A 15,390-nucleotide genomic window follows, 5' to 3' on the forward strand; every position below is an offset into this window, starting at 1 on the left:
TATGTGGGATAACCACGAGAGCGCCCCTGGTATTATACGAAATCGCACCTCCGACCATAACTCCAGCTGTAGGATCAGTGTTATACAACAGGTTGGTTGAAAGCCCTCAACTGGCCACCTTCAGACCAACACACGGCCATTGCTAGCACCAAGACAGAACCAGCTTTCATGAGAAAACACAACAGACCTACGCCATGCCCTCCAATGAGCACGCACGCTACACGGCGTCTGGCTCGGAGCTATGCTTGAAGCAGCCGATTTGTAACAGTTAGGTATGTCACTGTCGTGTCAACTGCTGCTAAAATTGCTGTCGCTGATGCAGTGAGATGTGCCAGATCCGTACGCTGAACACGGTGGTATTTTCTTTCGGTAGTGCCACGTGGTTGCCAGAGCTCGGTCTCCTTGCGAACATATATTCCCGGGTCCACCACTACCATCAGTCACGTACAGTGGCTACATTCCTGCAGATTCTTCCAGCACTATCTCAGAAGGAACATCCAGCTTGTAGTATCCCTATTTCACGACCTCGCTCAAACTCAGTGAGGTGCGCTGATAACGGTATCTTTGACGCATTTAAGACATTCTTGACTAACATCACCTCACCACGGCCAGTCTTACGGTACCTAACGCTCACGACCGTTACATCGTATGTTTAAAACAAACATGATTTGCATGCTCATAGTGGCGCAAAATTCGAATAGACATCATCTTGCAGACATAAAAAAACAAGCCTACTAACTTTCGTTTATGCCGCGCAACTCCGTCTTGGTGTTGCGAGCTTTTTTTCGTCAGCGTATTAAAATGAGTTCAATATGGTGCTCTTACACCTTTGTAGTATGAGTATAGCCTTTTGATATGTATAGTTATCGTTCTAGAAGATGCCATCACAGCCGTGATCTGCAGTAATGTTCACATAGTCCACAGCTGTCATGGCACCTTTGATTCATACCTCAAGTCCCATGTAAGTCCAGATAAATGTCCCCACAGCATGTCACTGCCGCCAGCATTAACCGCCGGTGGCGCTCCTTATGTTTCGAGCAGGCAATTGCCTGGATGTCGGCTTATCCAGATACGACCATCCAACTGCTGTAACAAGAAAAGTGATTCACCCGACCACGGACAGTAGGGTAACACAGTTGAATGCTTTAACTTTCAACCATCAGACCGTAAGAAAGTAGGACACAGAATGGAAAACGAGGATGCCACAAAATAACGATGATTGATCGCTTTCTATGAAGCAATGTACAAGACTCTGATTAGTCATTTATTATCTCACTCAGTGACGGTCCGAAGCCGCTGTTGCTTCTATTTGTCAGTTTTGTTCACTTCTCCAAACCTGTCCTGCATGCCCATAAATTTTTAGCTTATTACATTTGTCGTCAGGGGAGCTCAGTTTGCTGTCTCATCCAATAAACGAGGCCACTGTGTAACCACTCCCTTAGTCTTCGTAAACGGGAGCAAATCGTCTAGAAGTAGCTCGGCGGTAGCTGGTATGTGCATTGGGAACTTCCAGGTAGTTCTCCCTGAGTCACCTCCGAGTGATAGCCACTAATCGGTTATTCTTGAGAATTCCGCTAACAATTCCTTCAACTGTTTTCCTGCATGCCTAAATAGCCAAGAAACTTGCAACGCAACAACATACCTGCCTGTTTGTAACGCAAATACAGTAGAACTCCAATTATCCGAACTCCGGCTGTCCGAATCGTTGATTATACGAATCACAAAACAATGATTCTGTCTACGCGCGTTTTGTCATTCCCTCCGTGAAGCTATTGTAGGCGCAACGCGAATATTGCTGGGGTGATCAGTCACCAGGTGGCTGGCCCGGTCCCCAGTCCAATTGTTACTTTGGTAACTGGTCCTTCTGTGTGACTTGGAGCTGCTGACTGTACGCATAGTTTTGTTTGTGAATGCGTTTCGTCGTTCACTTTCGCTTCCAAAAGAAAGCGTGTTGAGTTATCGTTAGCGGATAGACTAAAAATTATAGAACAATCAGACAAAGGAATTACGGGTACCAGTTGGCTGAGTTGTTCCATGTTGTACAAGCAACGATATCAGAAATTAAAAGGAACAAACCTACAATTATGAGCTTCGTGTAAGTGCTTGAAAACGAAGATGGAAGTTCTTCAAGAAAAACCACTGAGAGCAGCAACAATCAAAAATTTAGAAGAAGCCGTTTTCAAATGGCTTTTGCAGCAAAGTTCTATGGGAAACCCAATTTACGGTCCGAGTCTTTGTGGAAAAACTAAGATCTTAGCTCAGACGTTTGGTTGTTCATCCTTTAAAGCAACTAACGGCTGGCTAAGGAATTTTAAGTGCAGGCACAGTGTCCGTGAATTAGATATAACAGGCCAGAAGTTATCAGCAGACTCCAAAGGTGCAGTAGATATAATTGAAAAAAATTAAAGTGTAACAGACTCCTACGATCCTGAGTTTTTGCACAACGCTGATGAAACCTGGTATTGTTTGGAAAGGTTCGTCTAAAACCACTTTAGCATTTAAAATGAAGTGTAGTGCTCTAGGGCGTAAAGTTTGTAAAGACCGTGTAACTGTGCTTCCCTGTGCGAACTCTTCAGGAAGCCATAAAATACCCTTCTGGTGATAGGGAAGTCAAAAAGCCCAAGAGCATATCAAAATGAGAAAAAGCTTCTGCTTTTTTGTGAAAACCAACCTATTGCGCCGACCGGAGTGGCCGTGCGGTTCTAGGCGCTACAGTCTGGAGCCGAGCGACCACTACGGTCGCAGGTTCGAATCCTGCCTCGGACATGGATGTATGTGATGTCCTTAGGTTAGTTAGGTTTAATTAGTTCTAAGTTCTAGGCGACTGATGACCTCACAAGTTAAGTCTCATAGTGCTCAGAGCCATTTTGAGCCAACCTACTGCTTGGATGATTGCAGCATTGTTTACTGAGCGGTACGACGAAATTTTCGTCCCTGAACTGAAAAAGTAACAAAAATTTCTTGGAAAAGTAGGTAGTTAGGTGATTTTGATTGTTGATAATGCACCAACTCGACGCCCCGGAGCGGTAGCGTTCTCGCTTCCCACGCCCGGGTTCCCGGGATCGATTCCCGGCGGGGTCAGGGATTTTCTCTGCCTCGTGATGGCTGGGTGTTGTGTGCTGTCCTTAGGTTAGTTAGGTTTAAGTAGTTCTAAGTTCTAGGGGACTTATGACCACAGCAGTTGAGTCCCATAGTGCTCAGAGCCATTTGGACCATTTGGACGCCCCGGAGAATTGTTGGAAATAGGGCATGGCCAGTTTACAACAATATTTTTGCCGCCAGACGTCACCAGCTTGTTCCAATCACTGGAACTGTCTGTTATCGAAACCACAAACCGCCGTTACAGAAGGCACATTTTAAGGGAATTTTGATAGGGAGCGAAAATGAAGAAAGGATTCTGGATAACTAAGAAAAAAAATTGTAAAATTGCGCTTACATGGTGGCAGAAGCTTGGAGTTTGTTTAAGACAGTCACATTAACACGTCTGTGGAACAAGCCGAGAGGCAAGAAGAGAAATACAAAAAAAGAAAGGCAAGAAGAAAAGGAAAAAGAGAAAATGGCAAAATAAGCTCAATAAAAGGAAATGGAAGGGGCAGGAGAAGATGAGAATGATGTGTCACTTAAGGAAGTGATAAATATTCTCTTGAAAATTCCTCGATGTTCAGAAGTTAGTGGTGAAGATACAGCAGAATGGATGATGTCTGATTCAAAAGAGTCTGGGATCCAAATTTCAAATGATGATGGACCTATCGAAAGTCTGACAGAAGAAAGTGTCGAGCAACAAAATTACCTTAATGTCGAAGTTGAAGCAGACACGGGGCCATCAAATAGTGAAGCGCTTGGCGGCCTTGAAATTGAAATTGGCGCCAGCCCGAGAGTGACCACATGCAAATTCTCACTGTCAAGCGGATGTGCGACATTGCTGCCCGAAGACGTATGAAGCCTATACAGTTCGTTATATAACATGTACGTAAAAGTGTTTCATTCTCATTTAAATTAGTTAAAACAACTTTTTCTTTAAAATAAATGTTCTCCAGTCTTCAACAAGCAGTGTAGTACGTGCAGTACGTAATTACTGTAATTAAAATACATAAGGTAATCAAAAATATCCGGACACCTAGCTGAAAATGACTTACAAGTCCATGGCCCCCTCCATCGGTAATGCTGGAATTCAGTATGATGTTGGACCACTCTTGGCCCTGATGACAGCTTCCACTCTCGCAGGCATACGTTCAATCTGGTGCTGGAAGGTTTATCGTGGAATGGCAGACCATTCTTCACGGAGTGCTGCATTGAGAAGAGTTATCGATGTCGTTCGGTGAGGCCTGGTACGAAGTCGGCGTTCCAAAACATCCCAAAGCCGTTCTGTAGGATTCAGCTCAGGACTGTGTGCAGGCCACTCCATTACAGTGATGTTATTGTCGTGTAACCACTCCGCCACATGCCGTGCATTATGAACAGGTGCTTTATCGTGTTGAAAGATGCAGTCGCCGTCCACGAATTGCTCTTTAACACTGGGAAGTAAGAAGGTGCTTAAAAAACCAATGTAAACCTGTGTTGTGACAGTGCCACGCAAAACAACAAGGAGGTGCAAGCCCCGTCCATGAAAAACACGACCACACCGTAACACTACCGCCTCCGAATTTTACTGTTGGCACTACACACGATTGCACATGACGTTCACCGGGCACTCGCCATACCCACACCCTGCCATCGGATCGCCACATGGTGTACCGTGATCCGTCACTCCACACAACGTTTTACCACTTTTCAATCGTCCAATGTTTACGCTCCGTCGTTTAGCATTTACCGTTGTGATATGTGGCTTATGAGCAGCCGCTCGACCATGAAATCCAAGTTTTCTCACCTCCCGCCTGTCATAATACTTGCAGTGGCTCCTGATGCAATTTCGAATTCCTGTATGATGGTGTGGATAGATGTGTGCCTATTTCACATTACGATCCTCTTCAACTGTCGGCGGTCTCTGTCAGTCAACAGACCAGGTCGGCCTGTACGCTTTTGTGCTCTACGTGTCCCTTCACGTTTCCATTTCCCTGTCACATCGGAAACAGCGGACCTAGGGATGTTTAGGAGTGTGGAAATCTCGCGTACTGTTTGTTTCATGTGTTGTGTGCATAACGATATTGACACAGTGTGAGCTTACACGGACTGTCACAGAAGATGCTGTGATTAATAAATAGCTTTTCATAACTGTTTGTGATAGCGACTGAGAAAGGAAGAAGGTCGTTCTGGCTTCACTGCAGCTTCCCCTGTTGGCTTTATTACTTCCAATTGTAGTGGAGCGCTAGTTTCCATAATCATTATACTTGCATTAATCAGCTCGCACAGCATACATTTTATGGCGTAAAGTCAAGCGCCGGCACGAGAGTCGGGAACGATAGAGCAGGGAGGGCTGTGAGAAGATGTCAGCCAATTGCAGGCTGACCGATCTCTCTCCAGGACGACAACGCAACAGCAGTGTCCCCTATGTGAAGAGGACGTAAGCGCCGTGCCCGTCTGGTCGCGGCAAGGTCTACAGCGGCTTCAAGGTTAGCAACCTGGGTAGAAGTGTCGACTCTAATCACTTGCTTGTCTATATAACATGGATATGGAAATTGTTATACTAAAGAGATTTCCCATTTTGTCTGTCATCCTTTGCTTGCGACACATCTATGTAACACAAAGCTTTGTATTTTTTATTTTATAATAAATACAGAAATGCAGTAAATGAAGCGGGCAAAAAGGAATACAAACGTCTCAAAAATGAGATCGACAGGAAGTGCAAAATGGCTAAGCAGGAATGGCTAGAGAACAAATGTAAGGATTCTAGCATTTGTAGACTTAGAGAAAGCTTTTGAGAATGTTGACTGGAATACTCTCTTTAAAATTCTGAAGGTGGCAGGGGTAAAATACACGGAGCGAAAGACTATTTACAATTTGTACAGAAGGCAGATGGCAGTTATAAGAGTCGAGGGACATGAAAGGGAAGCAGGGGTTGGGAAGAGAGTGAGACAGTGTTGTAGCCTCTCCCCGATGCTATTCAATCTGTATATTGAGCAAGCTGTAAAGAAAACAAAAGGAAAGTTCGGAGTAAGTATTAAAATCCATGGAGAAGAAATAAAAAACCTTGAGGTTCGCCGATGACATTGTAATTCTGTCAGAGACAGCAAAGGACTTGGAAGAGCAGCTGAAAGAAATGGACAGTGTCTTGAAAGGAGGATATAAGATTAACATCATCAAAAGCAAAACGAGGATAATGAAATGTAGTCGAATTAAATCAGGTGATACTGGGGGAATTAGATTAGGAAGTGAGACACTTAAACCAGTAAATGAGTCTTGGTATTTGTGGAGCAAAATAACTGATAATAGTCGAAGTAGAGAGGATATAAAATGTAGACTCTCAATGGCAAGGAATGCGTCTCTGAAGAAGGAAAATTTGTTAACGTCGAGTATAGATTTAAGTGTGAGGAAGTCGTTTCTGAAAGTATTTGTATGGAGTGTAGCCATGCATGGAAGTGAAACGTGGACGATAAATAGTTTAGATAAGAAGAGAGTTGAAGGTTTCGAAATGTGGTGCTACAGAAGAATGCTGAAGATTAGATGGGTAGATCACATAATTAATGAGGAGGTATTGAACAGAATTGGAGAGAAGAGGAATTTGTGGTACAACTTGACTAGAAGAAGGGATCGGTAGGTAGGACATATTCTGAGGCATCAAGGGTTCACCAATTTAGTGTTGGAGGGCAGCGTGGAGGGTAAAAATCGTAAAGGGAGATCAGGAGATGAATACGCTAAGCAGATTCAGAAGGATGTAGGTTGCAGTATGTACTGGGAGATGAAGCAGCTTGCACAGGATAGAGTAGCATGGAGAGCTGCATCAAACCAGTCTCTGGACTGAAGACTCCAACAACAACAGTAAAACTCATTAATACTATTTGTTTGAATGTTGTCTAGTGATCCGAAAAAGCAGGTTTCCTAGGCACCCCGTATATGACGACTAGGCTGTATTTAACAGTTGTAACGAGGATGGGATCCTTCGTCGACTTGGCACATGCATGTGTCTCATTTCAGGCCCAGACGGATTGCAGCGCCGACATCACAATCCGATTCACCACTGTCAGGTGCCCGGTGATCCTTCTGTATCTCTTTCCCCAGATTCACAGATCCAGAGGGCAGCGCGGCCACAGCAACCCCCATGTGGTATCATCACCAAACCGCGGGACGACCCTACGGAGGCGGAGCCTTCGCCTGCACCTCCTCCGCCTCCTCTCGCCCTACCGATGGAGGTGCACCCGCCCATGCTGCAGCAGCCGACGCCTACTACATCTTCGTATGGGCCTCAGGAGGTGGACGCGTACCCATCTGGTCATTTCCTGGGGGACGTCTCCACCAGAGCGCAGGCCGGATGGCGGATGGCGGGGTACGGTTGTGTAGCGAGCTAGTGTCATCTGGTTTTAGGAAGCACTGTAATCCTCTCTGCTGGAGCAGCCATCACCCTGCGGTCGGTCGCTTTGCGGCCGTGAGTGGGGGGGGGGGGGGGGGGGGGGAGTGTAAATTCAAGTGCCGGCTGTGAGAAGGCGTCAGCTAGTCAGCTAATTGCAGTCTGACCGACCCCTCTACAGGACTACAATGCAACAGCAGCGGCCCTATGTGAAGAGGACGTAAACACCGCGCCAGACTGGTCGCGGAAAGTTCTACAGCAGCTTCAAGATTAGAAACTTGGATACAAGCGTCAACTCTAATTATCTGCTTGTACTGTCTGTGTAACACGCACTTGAGAATTGTTATACTGAAAAAATTTCTTATTTTGTCTGTCGCCCTTTGCTTGCGACACATCTGTGTAACACCGAGTTAAGTATTGCGATTTTTCATTTTATAATAAATCTCATTCATACGATTTGTTTGAGTGCTGTCTATCGATCTGAGAAAGCAAGTTTCCTACACACTCCGTATTTGTTGACTAGGCTGGATTTAACAGTACATACATATAGCCATTCAGTCAACAACTAGTGCTGTTACCAAAATCTAGGATGCTTATGTAGTGTTGTGGCAGGGAGCTACGTGCTACCTGGGGTGACTCGTTGCCAACAGGTCTGACACTGGCTGTCCATCTGCCAAGAGGCTTCTAAACGGCGACCGCTGTGAAGCGAGCTAGTGTCATCTGGTTTTAGGAAGCACTGTAATCCTCTCTGCTGGAGCAGCCATCACCCTGCGTCTTCCTAGGCGACCGCCTGGCTTAAAGTCCAGCGTCAGCTACAACGAGTTGAGGGTCGAACTAGGACCCTCCTGTCCAATGATCCACTGGGCGTCTACTGTCTCCACGCTCTGCCAGGCAGACGGAGGGGCCGAGGTTCACTCCGGAGATCCTACTGCTTCTGTTACCCATCGCTGGTGAGGCAGGCAACCAGCGCACCCTGTTCTTGGCATAGCCATGCTAGTCTGCAGCGCCAATACCTGAAGCAGTTCGACCGCTGGTCAACACTGCTTATCATTCCAGGTCTCTCCACACCAGCGGAACCTTGTGTAGTGGCTGCAGTGACATTCATGACGATAGAGGACCATGGTTTCCGTGTCCATCACACACTTGCTGTGCCTGGGCACAGAATCTCTGACGTTGACTGAATCTCAGATGTGAATGAAATTGCTCCAAAACTGAATGTAATTAGTTTTTCACTTGCCTGCCCAACAAAGAACCATGCAACGTTACAACACACACTGTGTTTGAAATGGTGTGATGTGTGTGGTGACGCTTTTACTTCTACAACAGCTTCAACGAGGAAAGATTGCGATTGTTTTTTACAGATGGAGAGTTGGTCTTGCAAAGAGTCTTTGGATCGATGAGACGGTACTGAGCTAACGACAAGACAGTGATGAGCCATTACGGTACGACCACCGCAAATCACGAGATTAAATCACATTACCTCCCATTATGAACGTGGGTGCACTCAGCGACTGTGATCTGATTTAAAAATTATACAGCGCAGCAGTCAGTTGTCCATTTTTTGCAGGTTTTATTTGGCAAATCCAGATTGAATACTCAAAGAACTGTGACTAACGCCCGAACAACAGGGAACTGACATGCACTGAGACTAGAAAATAGTACATTGATAATGGCTAGGCACAATCCGAAATCTGGATTTGCCAAATAAAACCTGCAGAAAAAGGACAATTGACTGGTGCGCTGTATAATTTATAAAGCGAGATTAAATGCGACCTGGTCTCACTGCGGTTCGTGACATGATAATAATACTACATAAGACATGCAGAGGCAAATGAGGAAATATTCCAGCGATCATTCGGGCCAAAAATGGCGAAATTCACTGGCATAAGTGACTTTGACAAAGGGCAGACTGTTATGGTCCAGTGACTGGGGACGACCACCAGGGAAACAGCAATGATGATCGGCTGTGCTCGTGGAAACCTGTCGTGGGCGTATTTGATAAGATCTGTGGCAATACATCAAGGAAAGTGGCATTGCAGACGGGCACGAAGTACTTGAATAATGCTAACTAGGCCAGCGGCTGTAGTTGAATCCATCGTCGTTTATTCTTTATAAAAAGAGTGACCAGTTTCGATACCAAATGGTTTTATCCTCAGGTCCCAAGTGTAAACTGCGATTCACAACCGTTTTCATGTGTTATTAACAGAATCGTATGCACTAGGCAAAAATTAACTGGATTTCGTACGTTCCGGAGCAATAACAAGACGAGCATGGTCGGACGACAACTCGTGTCAGAATGGCGAAATGAGTGAGGACTCTGTAGCCTCAAGAATGCAGTGAATATCGTGAGGCGTGAGTTCCTGCAGCTCGAGAACATCAGGCTGTAACTCGCTCTTTGTAAGCTCCTTCAAAAAGCGAGACACGACGTAATTGTGATCGAGAGCCGCATACGTTGCCTCGCCCCTCAAACTCCTTCGCTCATAGAGGCTTCAAGCTGCTTCTCTCTATCGTAATATCATAAAAGCGGAAAAAGTGGCGCAGGGGAAGGAGGTTTTATACCCAAAATGTCACTTACCCCTAGCACTTTATCATTTATCTTCAAACTTGTACAACTCACTGGGGGCTTATGTTATGCCATGACCGTAAACAAAGCACAAGACCAGACTCTCCCCGTTCCGAATATGTATCTTAGTACCAGTCGCTTTTTGCACGGCCAGTTTGACGTGAAGCAAATGAGCTCTTCGTTCATTTGCTCAATCACGCTGCTTGAAATGTTGTACAGAAAGAAGCTTTATAACTCAAAAATAAATTCCACACGTACGAAGTCTTGGTCGGAGGTATAAATAAATGCCCCGGCAATGATGTGTTTCTCAGCCAATCTGAAACAAGGTTCCGCAAGACTCGGAGTAGTAATGCGTGAAGCCCAATTCCGATAACTACAAAGACGGGGTTTTTTTATTGCCTACCGCACTTCCTGCTCTGTACCTAGGGTAACCGTCCATCACCCTAGGGGGCAAAGTGAGATACTGCTGTGAGCATTGTCAGGGCGGAAATTTCTGTGTAATGCATAGAAAGGTACAGCCTCCGCAATGTTATAGAGTCACGTGTCCTTTTGGACGTTCATCTATTACCCAATTTCGTTGCTTTATCGTGTTTCCTGTTTACCGTTACATGACACATTTCGAGTTATCAAACTCTGGCGTGCCTGCCTCGACATAATTAATTTCAGGCACTTCATTCTATATGTATGTTTTCTTTCACATTTGCCTCATGGGCCTGCCCACGGAACATTACTAGACACTTTCACTACTTTACAGCGCTGTATAAATTTTCTTCTGTGTGGTAATACTGAAGTAATAAAAGTAATGTAGGATGAAATGGATGCAGCAGATGAGAATAGAGTGAGACTGGGTTGGAGCCTATCCTCGATGTTATTCTATCTGTGCTCTGAGTAATTTCCAAAGGAAACCTTGGAGAAGTTTGGAAAAGGAATTAAAGTTCAGAGAGAAGAATAAATACTTCTAGGATTGTCTATGTGACTGTAATTCTGTGAAACACCTGAATGAAAGATCAGCTGAATGTAATTCATAGTGTTTGAAGTGACATTATGAGATGGAATATCAAACAAAGTGAAGTAGTTGTATGTAGTCAAACTAGGTGACGCTGAGAGAAATGAGATTCGAGTGGAAGACGACTTTCGCTATTTCGGCAGGAAAGTAACAGATGACGGCAGGAGTAGAGAGGATACTGAATACAGAGTGAGAATTTTGCAAGAAAACAACCAGATCAGACAGGAAGAGATAGAAGATTTCGAAATCTGGACCGATAGAAGAATGTTGAAGATTAGATGGGCAAATCGAATAACAAACGTGGAGGTATGGAATCTAAATGCGGAAAAGGCAATTTGTAGCACAAATTGACTAAAATCGTGGATCGACTTATAGGACACATCTTGATTTATCGAGGAATCATCAGTTTGGAAATGGAAGGAGGTGTGGGGAATGAAGTTCTGGACTGTGACCAAGGCCCTATTACAGCATGCAGGTTGAAATGAATGTAGATTGTAGTCATTATCCACATATGAAGAGGCTTACGCAGGACAGATTACTGTCGCGAGCTGCGTCAGAACAGCATTCGGACCGAACTCCTCATCAACAATAGATGAAGTGAGTATTTGCCTTAGAGATTTTTGTGGGAATGATGGAATATGTTGAACGATGAATATGTCCCTCAGTTCATGAACTCTTACAGTAACTACGCATTAAAAGCACCGTCTCTGGTGCAAGTCATTTAATGTGTAATTTATCAAGATAAAATTTGCTGCAGTTCGCGTTTTCAGCAGTTTACCCTATATACATAACTAACAGTAGTTAATATTTAAAGAGCAGCTTTGCATAATTGCTTAAAATGTCCGATATATTGTTCTGTAATTATCATTTCAATACGTGCATCATAATGTTACTTTAATATTTAGCTGTGTTAATCACATCGCCATTGTCCTCTGTGAATTCGTTGGATTTTAACTCGGAAACGGTGCTGTAAAAAGCCGACGCGGGGGCGGTAATTGCTCGCTACCGTGTTAGCCTAGAATTTTATATCAGCGGTTCATATGGGCAACGTATATCGAAAGCGCACGTTCGACATTTGAAGAATGATGAAATAATCTATCTCTGTTTGGCAGTGATGATTCAAAGTGATAAAGATATTGTTTTGAAAGTAAAGCCTCAACGATTCCAAAAAGACTTATTTGAGTATAGTAAGACTTCGTGCATCTGTCTAAAGATTATGGTGTTTCAGATGACAGTGTTTTGTTGACTGTGAAGTTTATAGTTAACGTACAAGTTGTATGGGGACTAAATACTATGGCCATTTTAAAAGAAAAATAACTGATCTGAGTCGCGAGGTACTCGCTCCTCCCTCTTACCACCCACACCTGCCTAGCCTTTGGCGTCATTGTGACGCTAACATGAAGCAAGATTTATTTGTTACGATTTCCGAATGAGCGACAAAATTAACGATCCCACCAGGTGTCAGCTTCGTTATGTGGTACGTTTCATGAATGCAGAAAACGTCTGCCGTAAAGAAATTTACAGACATATATCCGAAGTTACATGAAATGTGATGAATGAAGATGCAGTTCGGAAATGGCACATCATATTTAGTGGCGATCTAATGGATATTCATGGTGAAGAACGATCGTCCCGACCTTCAGTTGTGATTGATGAATTCAAATCAAGAACTGATTAAAAACTTCAACATGATAAACGTTTCAATAACAACGAACTGAACTTGCGCTTTAATGAAATTTCACGATAAAATTGTTAGTGGTTATTTGAGAGTAGAAAATGTGTCAGGTGAGCTACCCCACATTTGAAAGATGAACACAAAATACAACGAATGTGAGCTGCACTTAATTTTCTCTTTCCGTACTACACTGATGGCGGATTTTTTATCACATTGTTACTGTCGACGAGAATGCTTTTCTTATAAAAAGTCCAGAAATAAAATGCCAGTAAATGTAACATCATTTGAAATCCCCAGCAAACCCGAAGAAAAAGATAAACAAAGTCAGAGCTCCGAAAAGGTTTCGGACACAGTGTTTTTGGATTCAGAGGGTGTTCTACTCATCGCCTATATGCCTAGAGGAAATATCATAAACGCAGCGCTCTCCACCGTGTCAATGCCACTGTGCTTATTTGCTTCGGCAGTTCAAGTTTACAGTTATTGAAGACCCGTTTTCTAGCCCAGTCTTAAGCCCGAGTGATTAATATCTTTTCCCAAATAACAACAAACTGCAAGAGGCAATGGCAAGTTCAACACATTGGCGACAAAATAAGTGTGTGGAGAGAAGGAAGAGGCTTAACATTGAAGACCGCTTTTTTTGCGTAGACAGACTTGTAAGATATCAAAATAGGTTGCAATATAAGTGTTCCTCCATTACGTACTTCACTTTACGTGCCTAAAGGGCCTTTCAGACGATACGTCTGCTCTAGGAGCCCCTTTCGCTTCTTTCTGTCGAGTGCACTGTTTGCCCTATCGGTGTTGATGTTCATACTAGATGCGTCCACCTATTTCTGGCTCGTTCGACCTACTGTCCTGCCAAATTCTATTTTAGATTGTCAGTTCTCCGCCGTTCTTGCTATATGGGCTCTCTCTTCTTTAGCTCTTCGACAATGTTACGGTATTTGTACAGGCATCTTAATTCTTCATTTTTTCTTATCCTCCATTCAATTTTCTTTTCTTTCTTTTTTTTTTTTTTTTGCATATGCCGATCTAAAAATTTTTCCTTAGTTTCTTCTATCGTATATTAACGGTTTTTCCTCATCCTTTTTGCTAAATAAATAAATACAAATAAATATAAGTGTTTCACATCCGCATAATGTTACCGGTATAACAGTCAATTGATGCAAACAGCTTATGAAGTTAGTACTAACAACAAAACATCACCAACACGACCTCATACTTCACGGAAAAAAAACACTTGCTAGATACTAGTCCCAGAAATCGAGTCACCTCGAAAATGTGGGCCATAATTTTTATAGCAAGCAGTTATGACAGTCTAAAGGCACATCATTTAAATTTCGCGCACTACGATTGTTTGTCATTCGCTCTGCTCCACTGCAGCCAACTAATCAGCCCAGTAACGGTGTCACAAGAAACGCCCTTTACCTCCAAAAATTGAGGTAAGAGATTTTACTTCTGTATGTTGTGTATATATTTGAGAGTATGTAGAATCCTAGTTTCCGACCTACAAAACCCTCAGCACAAATTTCTCTGGCAAAGAAACAATAAATTTTCGCACTTTCTTCAGATTTTCACCTAATGCTCGGAAACTATGCATCCTATTGAAAATTCTACAATCACCAAAATGAAACAGCATTAAATTTTTCGTCGAGTGAACTCTTAAACGTCAAAATCGTTGTAGACGTTCGCCCACAATCAGTTGTCAAAATTCGTTCACTTTTGTCAACTTGACTCCAACGCCTGTGACTCCAAAACAGTTACTCCTACTGAAAAATGTCAACTTATCCTAGTTGTAAAGCATGAAATTTCATATTTTTTCAATTTTAGACACTTTTAAGCGTTCAAACTCCCGAAAGTCAAAATTTCGTTTCGTTGTTTTTTGTAAGACAAAGTTATTCAGTGAAATGAAATTCTGAATAAGAAGACATCTTCGGTGTAGAGGTATCTATAGTTCCTCCTCAAATGACATGTTGTAAACAGCCGAAGCTGCCGTCCTCTCCGCTCCTTTGTTATTGTTTCCATTCTTAGCCGCGCCCAGTCTTCTTTTGTTGTGTGCGGCACGCGTTAAAAACTACTTGTGTCTTAAAAATTTCTCGATTCCTCAACTGGGTTTACCTTCGTTGTGCGGTCAGTGTATTTAAAATGAGTGATTCAGTTCGCACGGAAGTGTGTTTTGTATGCGACGGTGATTAGGCAGATGATAATTTGATTAAAGTGAAACAAAAAGGACTGGAAAAGCTACTACGATCAAGGAAGAATCAAACATTCGCAGGACGTAGTAAGTTATTAACTGATCTGGCTGTAGTTGATTTGCATAGTTCCTGTCAGATGGAGTACAGTAAACCAAAACTGTTTAGATCGTCTTTGACAAAAAGTCCTGCACCATCAACATCGGACCCCCGATCATACAAGAAGGAATTTGATTTTAATAAACTCTGCTTTTATTGTGGCGACGAAACTGATTCTAGTTGGGAGAGACTTGGCAGACTATGCAAAGAGAAATGTTCATTAAGTGATGAAACTTGAATTAAGACATATTGTTACTGGGGTAGCTGAAAGGCGAGGTGATGACTGGACTCGCGAAGTATTGGAATGTACCCGTCATGAGGAACTTAGTGCTAAAGACGCTCAGTATCATAGGTTTTGTCATAGGAGCTTTTACCGGCAAATCGGGAGTGAATAAAAACAAGGTAGTCCTGGACGTA

Source organism: Schistocerca americana, chromosome 5, assembly GCF_021461395.2.
Source record: "Schistocerca americana isolate TAMUIC-IGC-003095 chromosome 5, iqSchAmer2.1, whole genome shotgun sequence".
NCBI classification, from domain to species: Eukaryota; Metazoa; Arthropoda; class Insecta; order Orthoptera; family Acrididae; genus Schistocerca; species Schistocerca americana.